The sequence below is a fragment of the Oryctolagus cuniculus genome, chromosome 1 (genome assembly GCF_051225735.1).
Source record: "Oryctolagus cuniculus isolate XC-2025 breed Fujian yellow rabbit chromosome 1, ASM5122573v1, whole genome shotgun sequence".
Taxonomy (NCBI): Eukaryota; Metazoa; Chordata; class Mammalia; order Lagomorpha; family Leporidae; genus Oryctolagus; species Oryctolagus cuniculus.
Window position 1 is genome coordinate 191853380 of NC_142867.1, and position 26140 is coordinate 191879519.

The 26140-nt window shown below is 38.1% G+C and overlaps 1 protein-coding gene across 7 annotated transcripts in view; it reads right to left on the reverse strand.

Annotated features, from left to right (window-relative positions):
* The window catches only part of LINGO2 (leucine rich repeat and Ig domain containing 2), a 1387358-nt gene that overhangs the window by 330856 nt on the left and 1030362 nt on the right, over positions 1 to 26140 (reverse strand). The window contains exon 1 of one of the 7 annotated variants that reach the window (XM_089318135.1): positions 19018 to 19152. The exons of the other annotated variants lie outside the window; for them this stretch is intronic. The gene's annotated coding sequence lies outside the window, so the exon portion shown is untranslated. Of the gene's footprint in view, positions 1 to 19017; positions 19153 to 26140 lie in introns of those variants that run through there. 7 annotated transcript variants of the gene reach the window in all.

The following is a 26140-nucleotide window of genomic DNA, read 5'->3' on the forward strand; positions in this document are numbered from 1 at the left end:
GACCACTTAACTCCACAGGGCTGTGTACTAAACACAATGAGATGTCACAAAAGAAATGGAAGGCGTGACTCTTAACCTTGAAGAAATTAAAAACAAAGGCTGCCCACAGCAACGATTTTAGCATTTATGATAAACTGTCATTTTAAGTTAGAGAGGGATCATTCTTACTTCCTTCCCTCAATCAAGAGTTAAATATGTTCCTAGGTATTCTCAGCAGTAAGCTAAATGATTCCTCTTACTTGTATTATATTTTTGTAAACATGTTTCAGTAGTTTCCTACTGGAAATTAAATACATGTTAAACGAAGAAATTCTTTTCTCAAATTCAAATAACAAGGATTATTAAGACAGTAGGGCTCCAAGGTCTGGAAGCATTCTCTTCTGGGGCCAAATGCCATATCTACTGCTACAATCATGTGACTTGGGATCTAACAGCCCCTGATGGTCTCAGTTTCAGTTCATTGTTTAATGGGGATCATACCCTAAACTTATAATTGTGTGAATTAAATTTAATAATATAAGCACTTCCTAGTCCATACGATTTCTAAGTAAATTTTGGCAATTGTAAACATTAATATTAATAATGCTATTATTCTTTCTAAAATTTGTCAGACTAAATGAAAGGGCATTATACTTAGGTGCTGTTTCCACTGTATTGTTGGAATATGGCAACACAATGGTATGAAAATAGTAATTAAAATGTGCACAAAGGTTGTCCTTAGCAACACTCTTCCAACTGTTTTTTAATATACTATAATTTTTCAGGAAAAGAGACCACTTTTAAGGAACTTGGCTTATCTTACTTTGATGAGAGATAGGCACATAGGTATTTATTTCACATGAAGAAAAATCTTATAGGTCATAGCAATTGCTAGCATTTAGAGGCACTTTAAATCCCATAGAAGATTCACTTCTATCATATCCATCTTTTAACTTATGTATAAAGGTGCCAGGAAATCTGTCCTTTTACTGAAAGACAATTTTACTTTTAACTAGAAGATAAAGTTTCTCAAAGGGTGTCACTCGACCAATGTATGAGCATCCAACAGGAATATCAAATCTATACATAAATCCATGTAAAAACTGAAGTCATAGAGTTCTTCATTGACTAGAGTTTCCCTGTTGCTTTTTACTTAGACAAATACTTCTCATCAACTATAATTTAAAGTGGGAAAATGTACATCCCACAAAATTCAATTAACTCTTTTTTTTCAGTCTTTCATTGTTTCTAACACTTAAAATTAATCAGTCATCCCATCCATAAATATCCATGGTCAGGAGTGGGTTATGAATGGTGGTTCCAGGGCTCTCTGCAGATACAAAACTCTATGAATGTCCACGTCTTTAACATAAAATGGCATCCTATTTGAATTTGCCTTATACACATCTTTCCATATACTTTGAATCACCTGATTAGTTATAGTCCCTAGCACAATATAATGCTCAGTAAACAGTTGTTACACTGTATTGTTTAGAGAATCATGTCAAGGGAAAAATGGCTGTGCATCTTCTATATGGATGCAATTACTTTCCCAAATACAAGTAATTTTTTAATTTTTTTGACAGGCAGAGTTAGACAGTGAGAGAGAGAGAGACAGAGAGAGAGCTGTAGACAGTGAGAGAGAGACAGAGAGAAAGGTCTTCCTTCCGTTAGCTCACTCCCTTAATGGCCGCTACAGCCAGTGCTGTGCCGATCCGAAGCCAGGAGCCGGGTGCTTCCTCCTGGTCTCCCATGCGGGTGAAGGGACCCAAGCACTTGGGTCATCCTCCGCTGCCCTCCCGGGCCACAGCAGAGAGCTGGACTGGAAGAAGAGCAACCGGGACTAGAACCTGGAGTGCCGGCGCTGCAGGCGGAGGATTAACCAAGTGAGCCATGGCGCCAGCCCCAAATACAAGTAATTTTAATCTGTGGCTGTTTGAAACTATGCATGTGAAACCATAGGAATGGAGGACCAACTGTATCTAGTATTCCTAGGCAAAGAGTGACATGTGTTCAGGTTTTACAGAAGCACCCCAATGGGTATGCCTTTCAACCTCTAACTTCTTCTCTAATGGTTTCTACCTTACTCTCCTGAACAGTAAAATTGTACAATGGCAAAGAAACACTGAACCAGACTCCAGATTAGAAACCTTGCTCTACTATTTATTAGTTGATTATCTTGGTACATATTATTAAACCGTTCTAAGTCTCTGATGTGGAGAGGCATGTGTTACCCAATTCCAACAACTAAACAGAACATCTTGATGGCATTGATTTCATAAACTGTGTTCACCTCTCATTTCATTTTTCTATTAGTAGTTTATGCTCATTTTCTTTCAAACATAAAATACATTCTACCCTACTAATGACCACATGTAGTAGCTATTTCAGTGTTAGCCTTTTCCTTCACAGTTATAACTATGCACAATGGCAACTATTTATTTAATTTTTAAGAACATCTATTTTTACTTAACAAATATGAACCTAGCTCCTCCTGTATGCTCAATAAGATTCTAGGTCCTAGAGTCTTAGAATAAACAATACAGGCAAGTTTTCTTCTAACTTATATTAATTTTCAAATGCAGCAGAAAGCAGTTAGATTAAATAATAGGTTAATAACACCATGAATATTATAATAATGTAGCAAGTTAAGGGGATAAGAATGATGGGGAGCACATTTAAAAGGATATTGTGGGAAAATTTCACTGAGAAAATCAGGTTTGTGCAAAATGATATAAAGCAGCCAGTCATGAGAATGGGAAAAGAACACTGCACCAGGCAGTGCATTTAATATACTTAAGAAACTGAGTGAATTCATTAAAATAACAACAAAGTAAACAATCTTAATAGTTTTAGATTAATTAAAGCAATATTCCATTCTTATTATATAAAATTTGAAACAACAGAGAGAGAAAAATCAAATAAAAATTTCACATGAAGCTGCTTTGAGTAACTTCAGTATTTTTGTATAGTTCCCCCATGAATTTATATATTTATATATATAATGGAAAAGTATAAATGATGCTGCCATATGCTATTTTGTTCCTTTCCTTTTTTAAAAACAATATATAGTGAGGAACATTTTCCTGTGTTATTAAAATTATTCATAAATATAAACACTAAGTGCTGCATATTATTTCAGTATATAAAAGTAATATCTTGTGAAATTAGTTTACATATTGGACTTTAAGGTTATTTAAATTGTTTTTTTATGTGAAATAAATGCTACAATTAATAATTTGATGCAAATATCTTTGTTATTATCTTTGAATAATTTCTAGGATTGAATGTCTGGAAACAGGATTTATTTTTATCTTAAATGTCAACATATTGGGGATGACACTGTGGCATAGCAGGTAAAGCTGCTGCCTGCAGTGCTAGCATCCCATATGGGTGCTGGTTCAAGTGCCAGCTGCTCCACTTCTGATCCAGCTCTCTGCTATGGCCTGGGAAAGCAGTAGAAGATGGCCCAAGTCCTTCTGTGGGAGACCAGAAGATGCTCCTAGCTCCAGGCTTCAGACTGGCCCAGCTCTGGCCGTTGCAGCTATTTGGGAAGTGAACCAGTGGATTGAAGACCTTTCTCTCTCTCTCTCTCTCTAACTCTCTCTCTCTCTGTCTCCTTCTACCTCTCTGTAACTCTGCTTTTCAAATAAATAAATAAATCTTTAACCAAAAAAGTCAAGATAGCAATAATCCCTCTCTTAGACTTCTAAGGCTTCACTCACATTTAAATGAGACAAAATCTATAAAGAGGCTATATCAGTCTACATCTGTCATGTGTTTATACATTTATGTGTCCACTGGCTTTTTTTAAAAAAGATTTATTTATTTATTTTAAAGTCAGAGTTACACAGAGAGAGACGGAGATGCAGAGGGAGAGAGAGTGAGGTCTTCCATCCACTGGCTCACTCCCCAATTGGCGTCAATGGCTGGAGCTTCGCCGATTCGAAGCCAGTAGCCAGGAGCCTCCTCCAGCTCTCCCATATGGGTGCAGGGGCCCAAGGAGATGGGCTATCCTCTACTGCTTTCCCAGGACATAACAGAGAGCTGAATAGGAAGTGGAGCAGCCGGGACTAGAACCAGCGCCCATATGGAATACCAGCACTGCAGGCAGCAGCTTTACCCGCTATGCCACAGCGCCGGCCCTGTCCACTGGCTTTTAAATGAATTCACCAACACAGAAGACCAGGCTAGTATGCAGGAGAGTGGTGTCTAAAGGAGAAATAACTCTTTGTGATTTAAAAGATGTCTTTAGTGAAAATGGCCTCCAAGGGAATCACTAAAATTATGAAGACCAAAAGTGATTGATTTTGAGTTTAGGAAAAAAAAGATGATAGTGTCTTTACAATTCAGTAATAGAAAATAATCTTAAAAGTAGGATAACATTTTGGCAATGATTGTTCTCTTGAAATTTGTTACTTATGGCTTTACTTTGAGCAACCTTTATCTCCACATGTGTTTTAAAAACTGTCTAATCCACGTGCTTATTTATCGTCTTTCTGTTTCATTCTAAAGCTATTTCTACCCAGTGAGGAGCAACATCCATAAACCACAAGATTCTACTAGGTTTATTCAACAAACACTGATCTTTGCTGTTGATCTGTTATCATGGTTATTCCTATACATTGTTTAGTGGCCTATCCTACTCTATTCTAGAGTCCATGTAACATCAATCCTTCTACTTATATCCAAGAATTAATTATTTATGTGTAGTGTCATTCTTGATAATCATGGTGTTGGTGATTAACCCATAAAAAGTAGTCATATAGGCAAGCAACCCAAGAATATAGTAGAAGATACAGAATGACAAGTTTTATTTCATTGCCATTTATTGACTCGGAAGATCAACCTGAGCAGGCAAGACAGCTTCTTCATTAATGAATATGCTTTTGTGATGCTGCATTCAAGTTCTCTCTCAAGTGGGAATGATGGTTTGTATCAGTTTATTCTTAGGTGGTAGAGTAAGAATTTAATCAAGCCCATTTTGAAGCACTTCAAAATACAAAGTCTATAATAATAATAAGATGCCTGTGTTCCCTAACAGTGCTTCTCGAAAACTGTGTTTCCACCTAAGCCTCATAAGAAGGAGAAATTATCTCCCTGCCTTTAATGGAAAATGAGGAACTATCCTTGTGATCCTTCCTTTATAGTTCCAGGGACAAGGAATGGGGAACAAATGTAGAGCTACTGATATAAAATAAATACACTATATGTATTTACTATATTTACTATATATATGCTATATATATTTACTATCAAAGTAAATTGTATGAATTTTATTTTATTTATTTTTTTTGACAGGCAGAGTGGACAGTGAGAGAGAGATAGAGAGAGAGAAAGGTCTTCCTTTGCCATTGGTTCACCCTCCAATGGCTGCCGTGGCCGGCGCACCGCGCTGATCCGATGGCAGGAGCCAGGTACTTATCCTGGTCTCCCATGGGGTGCAGGGCCCAAGCACTTGGGCCATCCTCCACTGCACTCCCGGGCCACAGCAGAGAGCTGGCCTGGAAGAGGGGCAACCAGGGACAGAATCTGGCGCCCCGACCAGGACTAGAAGCCGGTGTGCTGGCGCCGCAAGGCAGAGGATTAGCCTAGTGAGCCGCGGCGCCGGCCTATGAATTTTATTTTTATAATTTAAAGATATTAAGGGAGTAGGCGTGCCTAGGATTGACTACTATATCAGCTTCTTATTTAGTTTCCTACCAGTGTCTGGGAAGGCAGCAGATGATGGCTTCCTGCTACACATGGGGAAGGCCAGAGGGATTTCTGGTTCCTGGTTTCAGATTGGCCTAACACCAGCTGTGGGGGGCACTTGGATAGTAAACCAACCAGTGGATTGAAGATATTCCTCTCTCTGTCTCTTTGGCTTTCAAATAAATAGTAAAACTTAAAAAAAGAAGTATATTAAAAGATCATTCCAGAGGCAGGTGTTTGGTCCAGTGGGACACCCACCTACCATATTGGAGGGCCTGGGTTCAAGTCTTGGCTCTGCTCCTGATTCCAGTTTCCTACTAGGAAGCAGCAGGTGATAGCTCAAGTAGTTGGATACTTGCATCCCAAATGGGAGACCTAGAATGAGTTCTAAGATCCTGGCTTTGGTCCCCTGGCCTAATTTCAACCATTGCAGATATCTAGGGACTGCAAAGGCATGAAGGCTCTGCTTGTCTGTCTGTCTGAATCTCAAATTAAGAAAAGACAATTACAGAAGACTTCACTGGCCTAAAAACTGTTGAAAATACACACACACTCCAGGATCATTAGAATTATGTTGCTCTTAGTTTAATATTCTGCCCATCTTAGGCTTCTTATGTATGCCTCATTAAAATCTCTTCTAGGTTTTTTTTCCCAGTCTGTTGAGATTAACATATATCTCAGCACAGGGCTTTTTTAGAGAGGTTTAGAAATAAATCTGAATTCTACAACCCAAAGAAAGCTGTGAACTACAACATGGAACAACTTTTACAGACACTGGGGTATGATTTTTCCTCTTCTCATCCGTATGTGCACTGACTTGCCAGCCATACCAAAGTTTATACAATATGTGTAAGTCATATCCAAGAGGAATTGCATTTTCTTCTGAAGCCTGGAAGCGCAGGCATGCATGATTTTGACTTTTCAAACAATCCAGTGAATATTTCATAAGTTATGCAACTTAAGTTTTAAGGATAGAAAATCACAGGAGAATTGTTCCCATGTCATCTTTATTTATCTTTTGGTTGGATATGTATGGGTTTTGTTTTTATCTCATAATTTAAAAATTTTAGCCTCTCCAGAATTAATCTGTATGCATGTACAACTGAGAACACTCTCTGACAAGAAACATCTTTAATCAAGCACTTTTCTATAAAGGTACAGCTCACCTGTCTGTCAGTTAAAATGTAGGCAATTTCTCTTTTGTCATCCCCACAGAGGTTCATCAACTTGAGAGTTAAGATAAAGTAAGAATTACCTGAGGTTAACTGATTAAAAATATATGGTTGTGGCAGGATATATACATTCAGGTAGCTGCCGTGGAAAACCCAATTATTTTATTATTTTCTGTGAAGTATTTGGAAGAAGGACATGGAAATAGTCTCCTTAATCTCCCGAGAAAGTTTGCAGCTTTATTTCTTCCAGCCCTATGGCAGAAGTAATGTTGATTTTACTTGTTAATCCTCTGGGATCTGGGTTGGTGAGCCATACAAGGTCTACTAGGGAAAGAGAAGGCTATTTAGGGAGGAGAAAGAGAAAGAGGCAAGGAGAGGGGGAAGGAGGGAAGGAGTAGGCGAGAGGGAAAATGAGTTTGAGTCCTTGAAGGAAACAAAGAGGAAAGGCTTTTATTCAGAGTGAAAGGCCAGCAGCAGAGGTAGATCGGACAGAACGGTCCTGACAATCCAAGGGAAAGACCATCTAAAAACTCAGAAAAGAACCCTGAAAGAGCAATTATCTGAAGGTCTGGAAGCCAAAAAAATCTGAGCCATTCTGTACCAGTCTCCAACCTTGAGTAGATATAGATCCTCCCTTCCCTAATTCCAAACAAAGCCTTCACCAGATGAGCTTCCTACCTGCAACTGCCACCAACATCTCATCTACTGATCCCCAAGCCAAAGTGATGACTGTCTTCCACGGGAAGTCAGCAGCAGTGTGCCCTGTGGCAATTCTAATTTCAGGAGCCCTAGACACTCGTAAGGGCAAGATTGGACAGCGGTAAGATGAAAACCTGAAAAAACTTCAGATTCTATAAACTCAGAGATTATACAGCAATAACCTAAACAAGTAATGAAACTGTGAATTGTTGTAAAGAGTGAGCGTATACCTAATAATGTATACAAAGGTTACATATATGTTTACATTTCAGAGTGAACAAAACTTTTAGATAACTGAAGTGCCTAGTAAATCTCAGACTTCATCTTTAAAAGCTTCCCTGCACCTAAGCTAAAGCTTTTCTATGTCCCATATTAGTTCAAAACCTATCCTCATCTCTGTGAGAATAGTGACTATGGCTTTGAACTTTTAATTCTAACTGCAGAAATTTCTTAGCCTTAGCCTCTGTAACTTAGATCCACTTTAAGAAGTGTATTAGTCAAGTTGAATATAAAAATTTAGTCTTCTGAGACAGACTCTTTGAAGGCTGACATTCTTTGGTGTCATCAGTTTGTCCTCTCATATCAGAGAGTGGAGTCCCAGAAAGACATGCAAGTTTAGCTGTTGTTGGTAGAAATACACATACAAACACATTTATACTACAGTGTCATCTATCTAGTCAGCTCTACATCTATAATCTCTGGTACAGAGAGATTTATTTCTTGAGTTTCTCACCTCTAATGAATCCTCTGAAAATAATTCCATACCTTAGGGTAGATTTTCTTTAAGTCTCACTTTTCACCTTCTTGGCAATGTGGTTGATGGCTAGGGTTTTCTAAAATGACTGCAGTGGTATAAGAATAATTTCCACATAGAATGTAGTCTGAGAAGAATTTACTAACTATATGGTTGTGGCAGGATATATACATTCAGATATCAGAATATAGATATCAAAAGAATTTACTAACTACTTACTAAAATATATGGTTGTGTCTCTGGTAGCATCAAACATTGTGTGGTATCATCAGAAATCTTAGTATGGTGTTCAAGGATTTAATGAAAAGAACCAATAGAATGGACTATTTATCATTGGACACTTTTTAATACTTCATTAACTGAACAGTTCTAAAACTGTATGAGAGTCTTTAAAAAAGTATAACAATTTCATATAACTAGATCCTTAAATGAAAATGAGAATTATACTCAATCACAAAGGTGATCATAATAAGAGGAGTCCTTTATTTTATGCAAAAGGTAGATATGAAGAATTAAACAAAATGAACCCCTTAGTTCATCCAACTGAATTCTGAAATCTTCAGGCAAAGATAAATTCCATCCTATTTTTTCCCCAGCCATGCTTAAATCTTTCCAGATACAGTAACATCACAATTTAATAAGAAAGCTCATGACATTTCCATGTATTCACAGCAGAATCTGTACCAGTAACCATCTACCCCTGGATTGAGAACGAACATTTCTTTTCCTTTGTTGTATATCTGTGTTCACAAAATCTCACTATAGTGAATTCTAAAAACCAAACCAATCAACAAAAAAAAAAAGTCCAATACATAGTCTTTTCCAGGTTACCAATAAAATACCTTTAGATGTCAAATTTTTAAATCTTTTGTTCCTTATCAGGTGACAAATACTCCTGGAGCTACATTTACATTTCTGTAATTTTTTGAGAAAAAAAATCTAGCTTAAATTAGATGACAGCATATTGCTCAATTACAGAACTAAGCAACTGCCCTGTGATGATAATTATAAACTGCAATATAGAAAATTAGTATTTGCTAAGAAATGGAGAAGTTCATATGTTATGTTGTCATAACAGTGGATTTTATTATTAGATGATTTTGTAGTTTAATGGGCAAACTTTGGACTTGGTGTTAAGAGGTCATAAATTAATTTTCTGATTTGGCAACCATCTAGCTGGTGACTAAGGTACTTAATTACTTCCTCTCTCATCTGCCAAAAATATGAACACTCTCAGATTTCCAAAGGACAATTCAGTTACATATCAAGTAAGTTAATTTATGTTAATATACCAAGAAAGAACTAGAACACAGGATAACCACTTACACATGATCTAAGATGTGCTCTTCCTTTTAGGGTTATGTAATCTTCCTGTGCCTAGATTTGCTTTTCTTTTTTTCTTAATATGGATGCAGCAGTAACTAGGATAATGGTTATAAGTCACTTGGCAAAAGTTCTTGACATCTAACAGTATTTAGTGAAGTATTACTTCTATGGTTATTATTTATTACTTAAAATGATCTCTGATGAAAGAAATATTTCTAATGTTTAAGATTAATTCTCGCCGGTGCCGTGGCTCAATAGGCTAATCCTCCACCTAGTGGCGCCGGTACACCGGGTTCTAGTCCCGGTCGGGGCGCCGGATTCTGTCCCAGTTGCCCCTCTTCCAGGCCAGCTCTCTGCTGTGGCCCGGGAGTGCAGTGGAGGATGGCCCAAGTTCTTGGGCCCTGCACCTGCATGGGAGACCAGGAGAAGCACCTGGCTCCTGGCTTCGGATCAGCACTATGTGCTGGCCGCAGCGCTCCGGCCACAGCAGCCATTGGAGGGTGAACCAATGGCAAAAGGAAGACCTTTCTCTCTGTCTCTCTCTCTCTCACTGTCCACTCTGCCTGTCAAAAAAAAAAATGATTAATTTTCAAGATATGCCATGGGATCTGAATACTGTACTACTGTGAAAACAAGAAAATACTAAAATAATTATCCATGAATCACCCTTGGAATAAAATATAGAAATGGTCCATTTGTGTATATAAAGTTTATATATACATAAAAGTCACTTAAAATTGATTTTGAACAGCATGAATTTTCTATAATGTTGTATTTTCTGTATGCCCTCTTAGTAACAGAACTGCCAAATAACATCAATTATTTGTAGTGGGACACACATGATTTGTATTTTGGCTAGGCAGTTATTTAATTAAACATTATTCCAGGTGTTGCTGTAAAGGACGTTTATACATGTCGTTAACATCTATAGTCAGTTGACTTTAAAACTACCATAGATAACGGGAGTGGACATCATTCAACCCCTAAAGGGTCTTAATAGAAAAAAAAAAAAAAAAAAAAAAAAAAAAACAGGTTTTCCAGAGAAGAAGAAATTCTGCTTCAAGACCACAGCATCCAGTCCTGTTAGGTTCCCAGTCTTCTGACCTGTTCTTCAGATTACAGACTCAAAATTACAGTATCAACTCATGGCAAAGATTTCAACTGCCCCTACAGGCTTTGAAATAATAGCCCCCACAATTGCAAAAGCCAATTTCTGAAAACAAATCTCTTCATGTGCTTTGAAAAGTTCATGGAAAACTGAATTAAGAGATCAACTTACTTTGGTGCAAAAAATTCTGAAGACCCCCATCCCCCAAAAATGTCATAGAAATGCATATTAGGATAAACCCACACATGGGTTATTAGAAACATTTGTATGAAAATAAACTAATCTTTAATTTTGTCTTCAAATACTCTCATGAATGAGATGTATAATATATCTCATTGATTTTGTTTCTCTTGAGAACTCTGATGGATGCAATACATTTTAAAGATACTTTTGTGAGGATAAAAAGCACCAATAAACCTAACTGTTCCAGGATTCATTTCCATACACTATCTGAAAATGGTTTCTACTGTTACTCAAAGATCTGATGCAGTAAATACATGATCCTGTACTTTATCTTCTACCTGTATTTCAAATAATATGATGAGGCAATAGACAAAATTCAATCTGAACTGTAGAATAGATTAGACATATTTTACAAAATGGACTGCATTTATGTAAGGTAAAATTCTTGCTCCTAGGAAAACAACCTGAAATATTAAAGAGTAGTAAACTATAATATATGCAACCTATTTTAAATAATTCCAGGAAAATACATATTGCATTGAGAAATATAACATAAAGGGGCAAAATCTTAACAACTCATGATTTGAGATAAAGGGATTACAAGAGTTCTTTGTAGTATTCTTGAAACTTTTCTGTATGTTTATTTATCTTTCTAGGAATACAAAGCTTTTTAAAAAAAAAAGGCAAAAGAGAAAAGCAAATAAAATGGTACAAATGGGCCTAAACCAAACTCTAACACCTCTTTCAAAGCTCTTGCTGACGCTTGACCAAAAAGGAAACCTGTTGAAATGAAACGGACACTATGAGAAAAAGTGACTTGATCAGCCCTTGTCCTGATTGTCGATGAACAACTTAATACTTTATCCCTTTTAGTATTTTTTGATCTACTTAATACTATTGGTTGAACTCTGTAATTAACACACAATTATTCTTAGGTGTTTAAATTTAACTGAAAAGTGATCTCTGTTAAATATAAGAGTGGGAATAATAGAAGGAGGAGATGTACAGTTTGGCAAATGCTCAATTGGACTTCCCCAAACGGTAGAGTTAGAAACGTGCCAGGGGATTCCAATTCAATCCCATCAAGGTGGCATGTACCAATGCCATCTCACTAGTCCAAGTGATCAATTTCTGCTCACAATTGATCATAATGATAGGACTAAGAACCAAAGGGATCACATAAACAAGACTAGTGTCTGCTAATACTAACTGATAGAATTAAAAAGGAGAGAACAATCCAACATGGGAAGTGGGATACCAGCCGACTCATAGAATGGCAGAAGTCCTAAACAGCACTCTGACCTCAGAATCAGCCCTTAAGGCATTTTGATCTGGCTGAAGAGCCCATGAGAGTATTTTAGGCATGGAAAACCAAGACACTATGGGGAAAAAAAAAAAAAAAACCACCTAAATGAAAGATCTTTACGAGATCCCAGTGGAAAGAAGAGGCCATCAAAGAAGGAGGTACCTTTCTCTGAAGGGAGGAGAGAACTTCCACTTTGACTATGACCTTGTCTAAATAAGATCAGAGTTGGTGAACTCAAAAGGCTTCCATAGCCTTGGCAACTCATGACAAGAGCCTCGGGTGGTTACTGACACCATAAACAAGAGTGTCAATTGTTAAGTCAACAACAGGTACACTGTTGAGCCCTTACTCCCCATGTAGGATCTCTGTCCTTAATGTGTTGTACAATGTGAATTAATGCTATAACTAGTACTCAAACAGTACTTTACACTTGGTGTTTCTGTGTGGGTGCAAACTGTTGAAATCTTTACTTAATATATACTAAATTGATCTTCTGTATATAAAGAGAATTGAAAATGAATCTTGATGTAAATGGAATGGGAAAAGGAGTTTACAAGGGAGGGTTGCAGGTGGGAGGGAAGATATGGGGGGGAAGCCACTGTAATTCAAAAGCTGTACTTAGGAAATTTGTATTTATTAAATTAAAATTAAAAAAATGGAATTAAAAGGGAGAGAATGATCCTGTGGGGGAAACAGGACACACAGCAGACTCATAGAATGGCAGCACTCCTGCCTCAGAATCAACCCTTGGGACATTCAGATCTGGCTAAAAGGTCCATGAGAGTCTCACAGGCATGGAAAGCCATGACATGGTGGCAAAAAAAATCTAAATGAAAGATCCTGGTGACCAAGACCCCAGAAGAAGGAACAGGCCATCAAGGAGAGAGGCGCCTTTCTCTGAAGGGAGGAAGGAACCTCCACTGTGATACGGCCTTGACTAAACAAGTTCAGAGTCGGTGAACTCAAGGGGCTTCCATAGCCTAGACAGCTCATAGCAAGAGTCTCGGGTGATTGCTGACATCATAAATAAGAGTGCCAATTGTTAAATCAACAACAGGAGTCACTGGGTACATGCTCCTCACGTAGGATCTCTGTCCTTAATGTGTTTTACTATGAAACTTAAAAACAACACTACTAGTCGAATAATACCCTATACCTTGTACAGTTGTGTGAGTACAGCCTGTTGAAATCCTTGCTTAGTATATACTAAGTTGATCTTCAGTATATGAAGGTAATTGAAAATGAAACGTGATGAAGGGCGGGATGGGAGAGGGAGTGGGAGAGGGGAGGGCCATGGGAGGGAGGGAGGTTGTTGGGGTGGGGGAGAGCCACAACAATACCAAAGTTGCACTTTGTAAATTCACATTTATTAAATAAAAAAAAACTATATAACAAACAAACAACAAAAAAAGAACTTAATACTTTACCCTTTTAGTATTTTTTATATTCTACTGAAAACTATTGGTTGAACTCTGTAATTAATACACAATTACTCTTAGGTGTTTAATTAATGCTATAACTAGTACTGAAACAGTATTTTACACTTTGTGTTTCTGTGTGGGTGCAAACTGTTGAAATCTTTACTTAATGTATGCTAAACTGATCTTCTGTATATAAAGAGAATTGAAAATGAATCTTGATGTGAATGGAAGGGGAGAGGGAGTAGGAGAGGGGAGTGTTGTGGGTGGGAGGGAAGTTATGGGGGGGAGCCATTGTAATCCATTAACTGTACTTTGGAAATTTATGTTCATTAAATAAAATAAAATAAAAAAAATGGATATAAGGACACTTAAAGGAAATTTACTTTTTCTTGAAAATATCCACCCTTTATGCATCATTTCAAGATGCTTCCTAACTTCTGGCTGTTAGAGCTTCTTCTTGAATGAAACGTGATAAGATAACCTAAAAGACCCCGTGTGATGAAATACCTCAGAGGGTCATTTACCCTGGGGTACTATAAGGAGGTTATCATCTACCTGCAGCACATAACTAGAGCAATGAAATATTTTGCCAAGAGTGAATTTTATCCAGAAGATTATTCTAAAATGTCTATAATTCCCAAACAAGCTTTCTTGCCATTTTTTTCTGATGCAACTTTTTCTACTGGAAGCAGGCCACTTGGACCCTGCTTTCTGTTTCCAGGGTGAACCTGATGTCTTCTAGATTTCAGTCTCAAATGAAAACATATATCAAACTCATATTATTATAAAACAGCCAGGGATCCACCTCCCCTCTTATGTATTTTAATGTTCTTTTCTTTGGATGTGCACTTCATGGGTCATCTCTTCACTTTTCTTCAGAAATCTTGATGTCTTCCTTGACATCTGGATATCCTAACACAGAGTTCATCCAGAAACTCCAAAGCCAATTTGCGATGTATTCTGGCTTTGTGGCTCTTCAGAAACGACAGGGACTTAGTTAAGAACATTTGTTCCTGGCAGCAAATCTTCTCCAGGTCAGCCGTTGATAGTCCCTTGTGCCTGAGTAAGCTATGACAATTAGTTATGCTTATCTCAAAGAAGCATGGACATCATTAATCCATAGCACAGGATGATCATTTACAACTGAAAGTAACATACTAACTGTCACCTTCTGTAGACCTCTCTTGGGCAAACATATCACCAAATAGAGAAGAGAAATTAAAGTACTGTGTCATTTGCAGTTGCAGAGTGGAGGCAGGAACTAAAGGAAGGATTCTTCTTCTAGATTTTCAAATGGGGTGAAAAGTCCTGTTTGTGTAGGGTGGGCAAGACAACATTGGCTTCATAACTAGGCCTCTTCTGCTATGGCAAGGCAGTTCTGAGGTGTCTTGCTTTCTCTTTCAGAGTTTATACCACATAAGTTTTTCTGTTTTTTATTTTTGTTTTTGTTGTTGTTCAAATGTTTAAATCTATTAGAATGCCACTCTTTTTCTGCCGTTTACCTTTGAAATATTTATCATTCTTCATTTAATCAATCTTACACATTAATCTTTTGTCATCTTATAACTTTGCTTATATAAAAAAAACTTTAATCAGAAACATTCACGGGACTGGTGCCATGGCTCACTTGGTTAATCCTCTGCCTGCGGCGCCGGCATCCCATATGGGTGCAGGGTTCTAGTCATGGTTGTTCCTCTTCCAGTCCAGCTCTCTGCTGTGGCCCCGGGAGGGCAATGGAGGATGGCCCAAGTGCTTGGGCCCCTACACCTGCATGGGAGACCAGGAGGAAGCACCTGGCTCCTGGTTTCGGATTGGCACAGTTCTGGTCGTTGCAGCCATTTGGGCGGTGAACCAATGGAAGGAAGACCTTTTTCTCTCTCTCTCACTGTCTATAACTCCAAAAAAAAAGAAACCTTCACATATAGAATGAATTTCAACCTTTTCTTCAAAGTTTTTTTTAATCTAATTTTAAAGGAATAGTTACAGAGAGAAAAAGAACCAGGAACTCCATCTGTGTCTCTCAAATAGGCAGTAGAACCCAAGTACTTGGACCATCGCTTGATGCCTCCAAGGTAAATTAGCAGGAAAGTGGATTAGATGTGGGGGAGCCAGGACTCAAATGAGGTACTCAGATAGGGGATGTGGGCATCACATATGGCAGCTTAACCTGTTGTGCCACAGTGCCTGTCCTGATCAAACCCTTTTATGTAGCATTGAGGTTTTCTAGAATTTGTTATAACTACTTTTCTAAGATCTTTCCTTCTGCCATTTTATACTGACTCCTTATTCTACTTCTAGTGTGTTGTCCACCAAACAGCACCTTGTGGTTTTCCACCTCAGTGCCTTTGCTGATGTCAATCTGCAATGTCACCTTAACCTCCTCCTGACAAAACACCACGAAGTCTTTAGGCCAAGATTCAGCCTGTTCTTCTCTTTTGAACATTTCATGAACACTCCAGACAGAAGGTCTCCTCCTACTCAGTCCCTAGTTCCCAAAGGTAATATGACCTGTCCTCCCATAGTGGGATCCTGGAGGGCCTAGTTTCCTTCCCAGGTATGGAATCGTGGAAGTTCAATTCCCTGATCCTCCACTGCCTGTCTCATGACTTATTCTTTCTTATTAATCTATGAGACTCAATTTTTCATCTACAAAATGGGCATTTAAAAAGGTATGCACTTTGGCCAGTGCTGCAGCTCACTAGGCTAATCCTCCGCCTAGCGGCGCCGGCACACCAGGTTCTAATCCCGGTCAGGGCGCTGGATTCTGTCCCGGTTGCTCCTCTTCCTGTCCAGCTCTCTGCTGTGGCCTGAGAAGGCAGTGGAGGATGGCCCAAGTGCTTGGGCCCTGCACCCGCATGGGAGACCAGGAGAAGCACCTGGCTCCTGGCTTCGGATCAGCATGGTGCGCCGGCCACAGCGGCTGGCTGCAGCGGCCACTGGGGGGTGAACCAACGGAAAAGGAAGACCTTTCTCTCTGTCTCTCTCTCACTGTCCACTCTGCCTGTCAAAAAAAATTAAATTAAATTTAAAAAAGGTATGCACTTTATATATTAGGAAATACATGAATTAATATTATATATAAAAAGGTGTTTAGATCAATGCCTTATGACATAGTATGTCCTGTGTGTTTGTCAATATTGGTGTTATTTGTGCAGATACACAAACACACATAAGTAGTCTTTTGCATAAAATGCTCTAGAATATAGGTTAAACAAATATCAGGTAGATCCAGGAAGCTTTTAAAGATGATGTCTAGTTAATCATTTATTTGACTACAAATAAATAGAGTGTTAAATATGACCACAAAAAGACCACCATCTGAGATGTTACCTGAAGTAAGAACAGGAAAATATTACTATAGATACTGAATGTCATACAGGAGAACTTGATAACATATAAGCTTAAAACAGTGTGTGTATGACTCTGCAAAGGAGAAAAAAACATCACTTTCCAGGTTTACAACTTATTGCATTTGTGGAGTTGAATGATCTGATAAGAAAGTCTATGTGTGGGATACCAAGGGCTCTACATTTATTAATGACCTTGTCAATGAGTCAATATGAATATAACGTGATTCTCCAAAGTTCATATAACCATGGTTTATTTCTTCCAGGATTTTTTTCTGATTTGTAAAATGACGTATATCAACTTAAAATAAGGGTATGGAATTAAATTGTATTATTATGTTTTTAATCAAATTCCTTTACCAAGTGAATTAAAAGTATGTGTAGTCAGGACTACGAAACCACTGAGCACTCATTTTTCTGCCTCTTAAAGTAGTGCTGGGGCCAGCGTCCTGGTGTAGTGGGTAAAATCACCGCCTGAAGTGCAGCATCTCATATGGGTACCGGTTCGTGTTCCGGCTGCTCCACTTCTCTTCCAGCTCTCTGCTATGGCCTGGGAAAGCAGTAGAAGATGGCCCAAGTCCTGGGGCCCCTGCACCTGCATGGGAGACCCAGAGGAAGCTCCTGACTCTTGGCTTTGGATTGGTGCAGCTCCGGCCATTGTGGCCATTTGGGGAGTGAACCAGCAGATGGAAGACCTCTCTCTCTGTCTCTCTCTCTGCTTCTCTGTAACTCTGCCTTTCAAATAAATAAATAAGTATTTTTTTAAAAAAAAGTAGTACTGTAATACACCACAGACAATATAATTACTTGATAGGCATTTGAAATATTTGGGAAGAAATTAGCATAGATTAATTCATTCTTTGGTTATGCATAATTTATAAAAAGGGACATGTTTTGAATCAACTGTTTGGAGTAGGATCACTGTGTAATTTTCCCCTGCTTGCCTTTATGATCTCATCTGCTAGTTACTATACTTAAGTTCTTATACTTCCCAGAATGCAGCCTACTCTTCCTGTTCTCTCTATCTGTATACATGTAGAACCTCTTTTACCCTCTTGTCATGAAAAACCCTTACACATCCTTCAAATTCCAGTTCAGAGTCCCAATTTCCACTTTGCAGATATTTCTGGGCAGGGTCAAGCCTGAGCAGCTCTTGTGTTTCCACAGCGCATTGAACATTTACTCCTGTTACAATCATTAATTCACACATATGATTCTTGATTTAACAGGAAGCACCAGAGGATTGAGACACATTTCAATTCATTTTTAGATCCACTGCATCCAGTGTACAACAGGTTTTTAACAACACAATTTTAATGAAAAGCTGGATAAACTTCTATCATATTCCCCTATGGAACACTACGCTTTCTATGTATGTTGACTTTCTACAAATTCAACACCTCTCGCCTTTAGTTTAAAAATCTCCTTTAATTTTCCTTTAAATGTCATGTATATAATAGATGTCCACTTCCTCCGAGAACACTTTCTTCCTTCATTGTAAACTTTCCCCCAAATTGTTGGGAGATTTTACTGGCAAAAAGTAGCAACTATCAAACTTAAATTTACAATCACAAGTTTGACAGAAAGGTAAGCTTTCTGAACTTAACAACTGGGTTTTTAATAAAAAATTTCTACCCCAAATGTTTATCTGCTGAGCAAAAAGGATTCTCACATCCACTGTAGCCCACTATGTGAGATTATTTTCTTGCCCTCAATTTCATCAAAGGAGCCATTCATCCACTCACCAATCCATGCATTCATGTAGCCAACAGCTGCTATTTAAGCACTTATGATCTACCAGGCACTGAACTCAGGAGATCCAACAATGCAAGAGAGGACTGGCTCTCACAAAGCACAGGGTCCACAAAAAATGGGCAGGCCCATGACAATAGCCACAACAAAGGATAACACAATGACTTACAGGCTACTAGACAAATCTGCCAAGCCACTGGATGAAATCAAAGCAGGAAAAGAGGGACTGTCTCATAGTTTGTAAAGGAAGGTTTCAAAACACTTCAAATGCCATACCTCTGAGGATCTGACGATACCCTTGTATCACCCCAGAGCATCCTTTCCATACACTTCAGCAAAGTGACAGCAAGAACGCCGTACCTCTCCGCGGGATCTCTCAGTTATGTTCAACAATCATCTGGAAGCACTTTATTGGAAAACCTGAAAGCCCTTTACCCTTCAGCCAGCCTATGGGGTGATGAAAACATGGGAGCTGAGCCTATCAGGGCTTGTATCAAGCAGATGAAAAAGTTGTAGCCTGTGAGTCATGGCTCTTCTCCTGGGCTTCCAGATCTGTGGGAGGAGAGGCCTTTGGCTGGCAGCATAGCAATCCAGCACCCATGATGATCACTTGGGGAAAGAGGCACCAGAACCGCCAGGAGAGCTACACACTCCTCCCACTCCCTGAAGTGTGCACATCCCAGTGCCACCACCAAGCCATGTCTCAAAATACCGTGAGAGCCAAAACCCACATTTTCAAAAAAAAAGGGAGGGGGACAAATAAATTAAGCTCCTGCCACCCACTTCCCTTATGTGCAGTTAAGGAAAATCAAGTGAAATAAACAAGCAAATTAGCAGCTGGTACATGAGCTTCAGATCACGAATATGTGTTGAAAACTGTGCCAACCACTTTCTGAATTGAACTTATTCTTGCTGGGAAAATAATTAGTAGTCATACTACTAATATTAAAGTATAATATTTATTGAAAGCTCACTGTGTAGCAGATACCACGCTTACAATGTACAGACATATCCTACTTGAGTGTTACAAGTCTCATGAGGTGCTTTTATAGCCAGACTTTACAGATGAGGAGGTTGAGACTGAGAAAGGCAAAATAATTTTCAAGACTGTCATATGTAGCTGAGCAGAGTCTATGCCTATCAGTTCTTAAGCCTAATGCTCTTAAACAGTGTATTTTCCAAAAACAAAAAGTGTATTTTCCAAAAACAAAAAGATAAATATTAATTTAAGATGTTATTAATTTCTATATTCTAATTAATATTCATGTCTAACAGGGCCACTCTTATCTATCATAAGGTTATCAAGCAACCATAAATCACTGCAATATTATTCTTGCCATTCAAGATCATGGTATTCTTAATCTAGAGTTATTCCCCTCTTGCTCTGAGTTTGTGGGAAAAACATGATTAAAAATAATTAATAAAGCACAGAAGAAAACAAAATATTTTACTTGCTTCTAGTTTCTTTAGGTAATGTTTCAAATTACTCCCTTTATATACATGCATTTATACATGCATTTTCTAACTAAAAATTTTTTTTAAAATATTTAGCGTAGTTTAGAAAGACTTTCTCATATTTATAGAGGGATAAATACTTTTGCCAAATAAAGCAGCTGAATAAATAAATCAGAAGTGGGAAATAAGGCATTTCTTATTTAACAATTATTTCTCTTCCTGAGAAACAGCACAGAATTTATTAATTGCATGTGATAGATAAATATTTAAAATATTAAATGAGATACCTGGAAGAGAGGTGATTTAAGTAGCTTCCACCATTTTAAAAATTTGAATCAGTAGTTTTAGTAAGAATCAGACTTTTAAGGCGGTCACTCTGTTTTGGTTTAGTCAATAGACCAGGGAAAAGTCTTCATACAGTGTTTAGGAGAACAAAGTGAGACGTGCCTGACGACCTGGTTATGTAGGGGAGCTGGAGAAGAGAGACAACTTTTCAGAAAATCCCAAAATCCTTTCAGTGCAACCAGAGAGTTTTAGAAAGCAGAGTAGCCCTATCTGAAGTCAACTAAATTAGAATCTGCATTGTGAAATAATTCCCAAGAGATTTTTAAGCTTAATTATATTTGAGAACCACCACTTCCTAAACCCCCACCAGAGTCTGTCATAGACACCTGCCAAACCCAGCAGGGGTTGAGGCCAGCTCAAAAACAGTTGCAATCAAATATGGACTTTTCTGCATCTGTATTTTTCCTTCTCTCCCTACACCACATACTCACCTTCTTCACTGCTTCAGTTCTAGTAGAGGCTGCCTTCATCTTTTACCTGGGCTATTTCAGTAACCTTCTAACTTTTCTCTCTGTCTCCCCTGCTGACCTCAAGATGTCTATACTCCACATAGCAGGCAGAGGAATCTTGTCAATGGATAGAAGAGACCACACACGACTCCCCTATGCTAAAAACGCTTCAGGGTCATTTCATTGCATTTAGAGTATAATCCAATACCCAACCAGGACATATGCCCTCTCTCGAGTATTTTCTTCTCCTTTCTTTCTTGCACCTCAACATACTGAGTTTATTCTCACTAAATCTCCCGTATCTTCACATGTATTTCTCTTTCTCAAAAGCCAGGTTTTAAACATGAATGCTATCTCTGTAGAGAGGTCTGATGACTCTCCTCCATATTTTCCTGAATTTACTTTGTTCACTCATTAACAAATCACCAAATATACTTTTATACTTTCTGTAAAAGAATTAAAACTTCCTTTGACGATTGCTTCCCTTCCTTTCTTCTCGTCTGAATGCTTGTGTCCCTGAACCTTGACTAGCCAACATACACCATAGAGTGTATATATAAAAAAAGCTTTCAAAAATTTTTCTGGCAGCTGTTTGGGTAGTATCACACCAATGATCCTGAGCAAGAGGACCAACAGAAGTAAGACCAGCTACTCGAAGAGCAAGTTTTATAGCAGCTGATGATGAAAAACACTGCTCTTTTCTTTTCAACCTATATAACCCCAACCCTACTTGGACTTGGAGAGTTGCCCAGTCTTCTTCAGGCAATCCCAATGTGCATTAGGTGAGTAAAGCTTTAACCAAAGTCACTTAAATCACTTCCTTTTGACATTATTGTCTTCCTCTCTTCATTAGAATGCAAACACCTTCCTCTTGGTCTCCCATGTGGGTGCAGGGCCCAAGTACTTGAGCCATCCTCCACTGCACTCCCGGGCCACAGCAGAAAGCTGGACTGGAAGAGGAGCAACTGGGACAGAACCAGCGTCCCAACCAGGACTAGAATCCAGAGTGCTGGCGCCGCAGGAGGAGGATTAGCCTAGTGAGCCATGGCATCTGCCGAACTGATGTTTTTTTTAAAAAAAGAAACCTCTTATGCCTAACATTGAGTAAAACTTGTTCTTGCCTATCATGGAGGTAACCACATCTTCCCTTGCCCCTTGGCTTTGTTCTTTGGAAGACATTATGTATGCCATATGGACTAGTAATCTCATTCTTGAATGCAGTACCAATGAATAAGGCTCTTCACTATTCTATTTGCCTTGGTTTTATGATCTTACTAACCATTAAATCCTGCCAATGGAAAAAGCATAGTGATCTGCTTGTATAGACAAACAGAATAGGGCTAAAATTACTGACATTTGAAAAATAAACTCACAAAGACTGAAAATTTTCATTTAGAAAAATAGATGATTCCTTAGTTTCTGTAATCAGACTCCTAGTAGTGGACACTATTCCCAAAGCTGTGAAATATCACAAAGCTTAGGAGAGCTCTGTTGCAAGTCATGGAAAGGCTATCTAAGAAAATTCCAAGCTACAGATCAGGGAAAAATAACTCAGCTTGAATTCTGATATATAAATTGTGCTCAGTTTGCTTTGCTACTTAATATTTCATTTAATTAGCTTCTCTCACAGGTTAAGACTACTATGACTTTGAACACTCAAGGGTTCCATCAAGTTCAAGTAAGGCAGGAAATACAAACACCAAAACTAGGACTTAATTCCTTTGCAGTAGCTATACCTACATGAGTGGTTCCTGGCATCCCAAGTTAGAGACTAAACCTAAAGGAAATACTATGATCATCTGACATAATATCAGCATTCAGACTCATAAAAGCTGGATACCAAGGTTAGGACTAGTTTCGTGAGTAAATGCACCAGATACAGCTACTAATCACCTACCTACAGAACAACGGTCAAAAGAGGATACATACTTTCCTCCAGAAACAAAGTTTCTTTCAATAGCAAAGAGACTGAGCAGGGGCCATACCTGAGTTAGGGAACATAGATAAGAGGCCATTGCATCAGCCTTAGAGCAGAGATGATGGGAAGAATTAGATATATTTGAGAGCTGAAATTGAGTTATGATTAGTATTTACCATAGACAATGGCATGAATGAACATATATATATATATATTTAACATTTTTATTTATTATTTTTATGAGAGAGAGAGAGAGAGAGAGAGAGAAAAACCATCCACTGGTTCACTCTCCAAATGCCTGCAATGGCAAGAGCTAGGCCAGGGCTAGACTAGGACTAATGCCAATATCTTGGAATACAATCCAGATTTCAAACAGAAATTACAGTAACTCAGTAACTTGAAAAATCACCATTGCCTCATTGCATCTAAGGATCTGTACTATGGGAAGCTGGAGTCAGGAACCAGAGCTGGGAATTGAACCCAGGCACTCAGATATGGGATTCAGGGGCAGCATTATGTTGGAGCAGGTAAAGTGATGCAAGCACCTGTTCATGTCTTGGCTGTTCCACTTCCAATCCAGCTCTCTGCTACTGAGCTGGGAAAAGCAGCAGAAGATGGCCCAAATGGTCGGACACCTGCCACCCATTTGGGAGACATAGATAAAATTCCTGGCTTCTGTGTTCTCCAGCTCCGACCATTGTGGCCATCTAGGGAGAGAACCAATGAATGGAAGATCTTTGTCACACCCTCTCTCTGTAACACTTTCACATATATAACTAAATAAACATGACATTCTCCTTTATTGTAAATGTGATAAATAAAATCCACTTCCTTTTAAAAAAAAGTAAATAAATCTTAAAACAAAAAATATTATCCTGATGGACAAAGTACATAAAATTAGTTATAATCACAGATATCCAAAAAAAGGTTTTTTTGAGACAAATTAATTGTCAACTATTGTCTCCTCTGTTTCACAATTGTACCTTATATAAACCTCTCTTGTATTATTCTAAGACACATTTCTAAGAGTTTTAAAAGTAACCCAGGTTGGGGGCTAGTGCTTTGACGTAGTAGGCTAAGCCTCTGCTTATGGTGCCATCATCCAATATGGGCAGTTTATGTCCCGGCTGCTCCTCTTCTGATCCAGCTCTCTGCTAATGCAGAAGAAGATGGCCCAAGTTATCAGGCCCCTGTACCCACATGGGAGACCCAGAGGAGGCTCCTGGCTCCTAGCATTGGATTGGCCCAGCTCCAGCCATTGTGGTCACTGGGGAGCAAACCAACAGATGGATAGACCTCTCTCTCTCTCTCTCTCTCTCTCTGTAACTCTGCCATTCAAATAAATGAATAAAATCTTTTTTTAAAAAAGTAACTAAGGTTCACTTATCTATTTTTTTCTGAAAATTTGAAGATGCAAGACTAACATCTGGGTTAAACTTCCATCAAGATATAGGTGATAGTACATGCTATTTTTTTCCTGTGTTCATAAATAAGTTGAAAATTTCCCCAAATTCAAATTAGGACAAATTTTGATCATGCATAATGTTGGATTTTGGTTTCATTTACCACTTAAAATTGGATGTATTTACCAAATATTTCAACCTTCCAAGACACACACATTTTTAGAGAATGAAATTTTTTTGTAGGCTATTCTTGCTAAGTCAAACTGATTGAGGAGGAATAAACATAGTTGAATCAGTTCTACAAAAAGCTCCAAGAAACAGCAGGCAGTGATTTGCTCTTTTGAAGATTCCTTCCTTTTCTAACATGCAGCATGGAAGGGTGATTGTTCCAGATAACTTCAAGATCAAGTATTTCAGTTACTATTGGTGACTTTTTAGCAGGATTCATCATGAAAGTGCCTAATGCCCTTGTCAATTCTCAAGTGTATTCAAAACAACTTTAACAGAGTCCCTGAAACTAATTACGTTAGGTGCTCACAAGTATTTAGAGTAGATAGAAGATTCCTGTTCATTCAGCAATAGAGTCAGCCTCTATTGATTTCCTGTCAGTGTGAATATCTTCATCTCTAGGCTCTAAGTCATGTCTCTTTCTAGTCCAAAATGCTGGTCTCGTGTACTCTGAAGTCCATTTTCTAAGTATAAAAAGTCAGAACTAATCACTCTGGCTTTGTGGTAGCCTTCTTTAATCCCATCCTCACCTGTCTACAACTCAAACATTTCTTTGATCAGCCTCATCCTCCATATAGAATGTATTTCCTTTCCCCTTTCTTATATATTTTTTAACTCTTATATTGCCCTCTAGCCCAGCTAGGTAATAGAATGTGTCCTCTGCTGAAGTACCAGGTACATTATTATAGCATTTACACACCAAGACAAGCCACCCAAGTAGATGCTATATTGAAACATTTATCATGAAACATTGAAATAAAAGAAGTTGTAAATATCAAGACCAGTGTCTTTAAGAAACATCTGGAAATGTTTGTCATTAAAGAAACTAATTTCAAGAATTGAGAGATTTGTTATTAACTACTAAAAAAATTGATATCTAATATGAAATCACCATTCTTTCACTCAAGGAACAAAAAACAGGATGAGGAAAATTGAAGTCTGGTCTAATCTCATTGAGATCATACAGCTGAGTAGAGCAAAATGCAGAAAAAGGTACATCTTGCTGTAGTCATCTGTGAATCCAAATGCATCTGTTCTGGAATCTCGGCTTTTTTCTTAATATGTCACTTTGGGCATGTTATTTAAACTCTGAGCCTCAATTTTGATTTATACCAAATTAACATAATAATACTTAATTCCTAGAGCATCTAACGATTAAAAATAAAGTGTGTGAAGTACGTACTCCATGAGAATCAGTCAAGGGTATTATCCTGGATAAGGAGCCTTATATTTTGGATTTTTTGAAGTGATGAAGCCAATTATTGGTTCCTTTAATTTTGGCTTGGACTTACACTTCTATTTCAGTCATTCTCCATCTTCCCACTAAGGTACAGAGAGCTAGAGTCAGTCACAACATCATGGTCATGGTCTCCCAAACAAACCATAAATATTTTCTCTTTGTCTTTTCACAGCTTTATCTTTCAGTACCACCTTTTCCCATTATCAGAGTAAATTTTGAGGGGATATTAAAGGCAGTGATAAGTAGAATGTCAGTTATTTGAAGATGTAGTAAAAAAGTAAAAATGGATATTTGAATATGACCTAAAAGAAGTATGCAGAACATTTTCATTGATTAATTCAGCTAACATTTTGGGGGAGTG